The sequence below is a fragment of the Ctenocephalides felis genome, unplaced genomic scaffold, assembly GCF_003426905.1.
Source record: "Ctenocephalides felis isolate EL2017-DRISC unplaced genomic scaffold, ASM342690v1 CF-g0.4_SCAFFOLD_00845, whole genome shotgun sequence".
In the NCBI taxonomy this organism is placed as follows: domain Eukaryota; kingdom Metazoa; phylum Arthropoda; class Insecta; order Siphonaptera; family Pulicidae; genus Ctenocephalides; species Ctenocephalides felis.
In genome coordinates this window covers 60,184,584-60,192,314 of record NW_020536999.1, presented here as the reverse complement: position 1 = coordinate 60,192,314, position 7,731 = coordinate 60,184,584, and positions in this window count along the sequence as shown.

The following is a 7,731-nucleotide window of genomic DNA, read 5'->3' as shown; positions in this document are numbered from 1 at the left end:
GTCTGGTATTGGTTAAACACTCATTTATCACATTCTTCCTTTCTTATCTCATTATCGATTAATATCAAAGTTATAATTTCTCAAATACATTCATATCCTTGATGCAGGTCGATATGGTCACGATTTGTTCGAGAAGACAGGGTTGAAATGGGTGCCCCCAGACGATTATGAGAACCTTTGTGTAGGTGCAATCTCCTAAGCATAAATATAGTGAGTGACTTCTATTGGTAAAACACTACCTTGTCATATTCTTCCGCTCTTATCTTACTATCGGTTAAAATCTAAGTTATAATTTCTCAGGGGTGCAATATTGATATGGTCATGATTTGTACAAGGAGACAGAAACAGGAGTCACCAAATGATAATGGTAACTTATGTGTATGATCTCATAAGTTCATATAATAATCTCATATTGTCTGGTATTGGTTAAACTCATTTATCACATTCTTCCTTTCTCATCTCATTATCAATTAATATCGAAGTTATTTCTCAAATACATTCATACCCAGGATGCAGGTTGATATGATCACGATTTGTACCAGTAAACAAGGCAGAAATGGAGCCATCCAAACAATAATTGTGCTGTGCCATAATTGCAGATTTAAGGTTTTGAATATAAATGAAACAATTTACACTTTCATAACTTATACATTTATTCATTTATTAAAACTGGTAAGTAGAGATGCAAAAGATTCGTGGTTGTAATTAGAATGAGGTGATTGGGGCCTTTTTGGCATAGAGGGCGGAAAGGGTCGTATTGCCAGGTTGCAATGTCCTACGGCCTGATTACCTGATGCAAAAAGGTATGATCCATGAGATGGCATAACAATACAATCTCATAAACATAAATATAGTGACTGCTATTGGTATAACACTCCCTTATTAGATTTTTCCTCTATTTTACTATTGATGAATATATAAGAGTTATGATTTCTCAAACGCATTCATACAAATGATGCAGGTTGTAATGGTCACGATTTGTATAAGGAGACAGGGCAGAAACAGGAACCAACGGATGATATTGGAAACTTATGTGTACGATTTCATAAGCATAAATATAGAGCCTTGTTAAAACAGTTACTCTATCGATTAATATTTAAGTTATAATTTGCAGAGGATGCAGATTCATATGGTCAAGGTTTGTACAAGGAAACAGAGCAGAAACGGGAGCCACCAAATAATAATGAAAACTTTTGTGTATGATATAGTCACTGCTATTGGTGAAATAATCAATATTATTGGTGGAATAATATTGGATTCACTCTCTCCTTTACTATTGATGAATATATAAATTGTGATTTCTTAAACACCTTCATGACAAGGATGCAGATTAATACGGTCACGATTTGTCAAAAATGAAAGCCCCCAGGTAATAATAATTTTTCATAAATAATCTCATAAGCATAAATATAGCGACTGCTGTTGGTAAAATAATTTCCCCACACAATAATGGAAATTTCTGTGTACAACTTTTACACATAAATATGCTCTTGAACAATCACTAACTTATGTCGGAAGAGCGGCAATAGATATTGTCGTCAGAAAAGTAATCAAGTTCCTCAAGTACTTGTAATTACATCAGGTTATTGAATAAGTTTAATTTACAAAGGTAATCATGACTTTCATTAGGGCATATTCGTCCTCCCCCCTTTATTTGTCAAAATATTAATGTGTTTTTAATAAATTTATCAAGTGCATAATCGTTCGTAGGCTACTTTAGGTTTATTTCCCTATGAAAAAATAGCAATAATAAACACCTTAAAATATTATAGGACTATGGAAAGTTATTTATGTATAAAAAGTTTGGAAAACTGTGTGGGCGTTGCACATACCTTGAAGAATCAGCAGTAACTTTAACAAAAAACTAGATTTAATTGCCATTTTGCCTTTAGACAAGTTGAAATTTAAAACCTTATAAAATTAACATGAGAAAATTTTTAAATTATTGTAATTTTTGATGATTTTTTTATAACTAAACTTTCGTTGATTTATAATAAAATTTCATCAAAATTGTTAAAAAAAATCCAACAGTTAATTATAAAGGTTTTTAATGCAATTTAATCAATAATTTTTTTTCAATTTAATCATCACGATGCCCAACTAATTTCTTTCGAACTAGTTCAATATTTTTTCGTAAACGCGAACAATAATAGTTCCACCTATTTGCAATTCTAAATAAAAGGCTCGTCCTTATCAAGTTACATTGAATGGCTTTTAATTTTCTGAAATCGGTTCAGCCGATTTTAAAAAAAAAACGTCGATGTTCAAATTTTGGCTCACATACAAACACACACACTCTCACATTCCAATTTTAGTTTCAAACGATTCAGGATGAGTTGAAACGAAAAAACATGAAAATAGGAAATTGGGGTTTCTGGCAAAAACATGAACATAAATTATATAATTTTGTATTAAATACACGTAACAATATAAATTATCAAACATACATTGTTTCTTCATAATAAATTAACGTAATTATTATGAATGAGTAAATAATTGGTTATTGAGTTGACACAGAAATAAACATTTGCAAGGATAAATTCACATAATAATATGGTTAGATAAATCTGCGGACACGCATTTATACTAATTGAGGAAAAGATAATATGAAAATGCAACGTTTGAAATTAAAAAAGCAATAAAATAATGCAATTGTTTAAAAAACAAATATAATATTTAGAATTTACTACGTTAAAATTCCGTAAAGTAATATTTTAACGTATCATTTTTCAACAAGGGAGGTGTCCATTAATCACGTGAGGTTCTTTGGGGGAGGTAGTCAAAAAATCACGAAATATCACGTGGGGTGGGAGGAGTATAGTAAGATATCAATAGTATTTATTTTTTAACTGATTTTTTAAAGTAATTCAAAAATTATCAAAAAAAAATCAAAAATTTTACAGTTTTTTCACGTAACTAAAAATATACATGATGTTTGGTGGGGGAGGAGAAGTAATTTTGAATATCACGATGTATCACCAAGGTGGAGGGGGGGTCGAAAAATCCTCAAAAACTAGCTCCCGTGATTAATGGACGCCCCCAACGTGTCGGTTTCCTTTTTTCATTATGGTCTTATTATAACATTTTAAGTATAATTCGCTATTTTTCACTTAACGTCACCTTAATAAAATTTCATGTGACAACGTCTTAACAAATATAAATAATTCACAAACGACTAAAGTAATATTTACAATCTTTCCACAACATTTCGCTAATAAATGAGTAAATATTTCTAAATTTCTTTGTTCAGAAAGCGGTTCTGTAAGTCTACCTGGATGAAACATATGCATTTATGTATATTTATGTTTGTATATATATATATATATATATATATATGTGTGTGTGTGTGTGTGTATGTGTGTGCTTACGGCTAAAAATTAAACAAAAGCACATCTTAATTTCTAAGAAGGGGGCCACCGCGAAGACTCTCGCTCGAAGTCTTTACAATTCCATTCAGTGTTCGTTCCGCAGTCTTCAATTAAACACTGAGCTTTCTAAAGAGACTCAGAAGAATACTCATAATTAATCGAATATTAATTAATTATTTCAAAAACAAGAACTAGATTTAATATTAAAGTTCAAGTTGGAATAACCAAATATATAAAAGTGATAGAATTAAATAAAATACTTATATAAATATAATTTTTTTATCAAGTTGGTGTGTTTAAATAATTTGCTTTTGGATTTGAAAATTTATTAAAAATGAAGTTTGAATTGTGCGTGCTGGCGCTTGTTTTTGCAGGTAATTTATATGAAAATAATTAATATTAATTAAATGACAAAATTGTATCTAACAATAAGTTAATATTGTGAATAGTAGCAATTATTTATTGGTCACATTGAACATTATGGTCCCATTATTGTAAAAAGTAATGTTTTTAAAGATGCAATTTATGATACATAATTTCAAACATTTCTATATAACCCCGGCAAATTTTTCCTTTTTTGCAAATATTTTAATTTGTATATTGAATTATATATATATATATATATATATATATATATGTTCAAAATGCCTTGCAAAAAATATCTTCATGACTTAAATAACATTTTATAAAACTACAAAATGCCCTAAAAAATTCTATAGCGTTTTGTATGTCTTTTTAACAATAATGATATTAATATTTACGACAATGAAATTTAATTTACCTAAATTTTAATCGGTATTGTTATATATTATTTATTTCTATGCTATTTATAATTTATTATTTATTTTGCATTATTTTTCTTTTCCCCAATTTTTTTCTTGTATTTAACTTTTTTTTGTTTTAGTAAGAGCTTTACAACATTTTTTTACTACTAAGAAAACTTCTGTCATTTAAAAAATTATTCAATAAATTAAAGTACGATTTTATTAGGGATAATACGGATAAAATGGCACAGTGGCCATATATAAAATATGGCTAATTTTATTAACGTTTCCGCGACTGTATAACATAACCAAAACCAAGGATCCATATTCACAATCCTGCCAGATGTTAAGCGTCATTGTCACACATTGTTATTTGTAATTCTTTTAATTGTAATTCTTTTAAAACTAAAGATTTGGATGAATTTTATAGAAATAATCAGGCGTTTGATGAATTTTTAATTAGTTATTCTTTTTTTCGCTTTTGGACAAAATAACTTTGGAAAGCTCTTCAGACTTACTTAAACTATGGACAAAATGACTTAGCACTATTTCGTAAGCATTGAGATTTACTAAGACTGTTTTATTGTTCATTGAGGTCAAGAAAAAAGAAAATTGTTACCTGTGAAAAGCGATTGACTTCCAACTTTTACTCTTACTACTTCTAAAAACAGACCAAAGAATCCACCGGTAAGAAAAAGACTTGCATTTGTTGCAAAACCTTCTTTTCTTATTCTGACACCGGCAAAAGTTGGTCACGATGTATGATTTGTTCCCTTTGGGCTCATGCTTTATGTACTGATGTCCCAAAGACAATCATATCATATATGTCATATTGTCCATACTATTTGAACAAAATGATTTTTGTAACTAGTTGCATTCTTTCTTAATAAATATGATATTATAGTTCCTACTTAATTAAAGGATTATGTTATTGGTAGTCAATGAATTTAAGATGAGTAAAAACGATTCAGATTTAATATAATATCATTAAATAAATAAATATGATTAAAAAACAAAACACCAAGTCACTTTGTCCATACTTTCCCTACATATTGTAAAAAATTCTCATAAAATCTCAAAATAACTTTACTCAAACGGTGTGATATGTATATTTTTCAAGAAAAAAAGACTTGATAAATCTAATCGAATAATAAATGAATAAAAAAATAACAATAAACAATTGCCAAGCTCTTTAACGTTTAAATATTGCGTACGATTTTATTTTTTGATTCCCAGGCAATGTCTTCAAAACAAATCATATGTAATTATAAATAATTTTATGTCTGTCAAGTTATTTCATATGGCCCATTTACAGTACCTTGCATAATAATTTTAAGAAATTAGGCCCGGGGCACTTGTTATGCTGTTGAGTTGAATTTTTGACGAAAAAATTAATTGATCTGGTTTTCACGCAACTAGTATAATTAATTGAGTCGCCTATTATTTGGAAATATTGTACAATTATATATACACGTGTATAAATTATTACTAATTCAATTTATGTATATATATATGCGTGTGTGTGTGTGTTTTAGGGGAGATTGGATACGATTGTGCCTCTATTTTGTCAGCCATAATTTTGTTACTTAAGTAGTTAACTGGAGGGAAAATAAATTAAATGGTAATTTGAACATTTTTTTACGTGGAAATTCTGAAAAACTGTCCTTAAATACATTAGGTGGTCGAACTAGTGGTGTATGGCTTCGTGCCTTAAGGCAAATTCTAGCAATTTGCCTTAAGGCACTTCCTGTACCGTAACAAAATGTTCGAGGAATATTAAATGTTTTCAAATAGATTATTATAAGTTCTGTACAATACTAATATTCATAAGAATTATATAAACTGAATTGCAAAGTTAAAATTATTTGTTTGTAATTTTATTATGAAAGCAATTATTTTGTAAAAACAAGCAGAAAGTTTTTTGAATCATTCAAATCAGATGCTCCGTTCTCCCAAAAGCTCGATTTCTATTTTCTGCACTCTTTGCTCCGTATCTCCAAAAAGTCTGGACTTGCCTTTGTCAAAAACTAATCAGCACATCTCCCCATCACTAGTAATCGAACGTATTTTGAACCATTCAAATCGGTTGATCCGTGCGTCTGAAAACGTGGATTTACGTTCACGTATCCATATGAGGTATGCCAAAATGTTCAGAAACCTTCAAAACGCAAAGAAATGTAAAAATTTTAAATTGTCTACACCCCCAGGACGGTTATGACAGGTATAAACATAGGTTAAAAAACAATAGGTATAAACATCAATAAGTTTAAAACGACTTTTATTGCCGTTAATAACAATAATATGTAACAACATAATCATATGAACAAAGTTTATGACTAAAATATAACAATGTATAACAAAACATAATTTTTTAAATAAAGTTAACAAGAATTCTTTGTGAAATCTGTTTTTTTATTGAATTTTTCTTTCTTTTCTTCTTTTATATTTTATCTTAGTTATGCCAGATTTTTCTTCAAGTGTTTAATCTGCATTCAAAAAGGTCAAGAAATGCATGTCACACCCGTACCCACAAAAATTGTCACAACCGTACCCAACGCACACTGTTGGAAATAAACCATCATTATGACAGCTGAATTATCTACGCAAAAGCTAAATGCCGGTAAAAAACTTTTAATGTTCAACTTACAGCAAAATAACAAACAAAGTGATTTATCAGAAGAATTCGAACATGAAACTACAGATCATGCGGTCTACAGATCATGTTAATGTAAAGCACCGAAAGCAATAATGAGAACTTGTTCGAACAATCATACTACATATTTTTTCTCTTCGACCCTTACTCAAAATCAGTATAGTTTACAAGCTTCCCTACTCATTTTGATGCATAAAAAATATTCAAAAGTAAAGTGTAACATTTTGCATTGTGGCAAGTTATGATAACTTTCTGATGTGTGTAAATAGTCGACCTAATCATTAAGAATTGATATTTATTTCCAGAAAATTTTCAACTATTTCATCCAAAAATGGAGTTTTTAATTTTACTAAAAACTAAGCAATGCATTTTCCAATTTATTTCTTTTAAACTAACTTTCAATAATTATAATTGTATTAATTTTACGACTTCCAAAAATTGGAATAATGTTTAACACGCGCTTGTTTGTCCTAAAAGCACTGTCCATTATTCTGAACATTAATTCATTTTTATTAGTCCATTTCTCATGAGCTTCTAATATTTTAAGATGTTCCTTTAGTAGACAAGGATCCTGAATCTATCGCCATACAAAAGGTTCATCAAAAACTCCGTATTTTAACTTTTAAATACAGAAGAATATTCTCATCAATTTATTCTAAAAACTATTCAGCACAATAATCAACTGATATCTCCAAACAGTTTTTAAACTTTTAAAATCTGTTCAAAAATTTTGGTTCAAAGGACGAAAAATTTTGCGCATTTCTGCTACTTGTAAAAAAATGTAGCCCGCTCAAAATTAATCAATTCGAGTCGTTATCGAGTTTCATCGAATGGCTATTAAATTTTTGCAATAAGTGCAACCTGATAATAATCTTATCAGGTGACCTTGTTCATGACTTTAGTAACTCAGGTTAGGAAGTCATCTTATTTAATTTTGACTTCAATT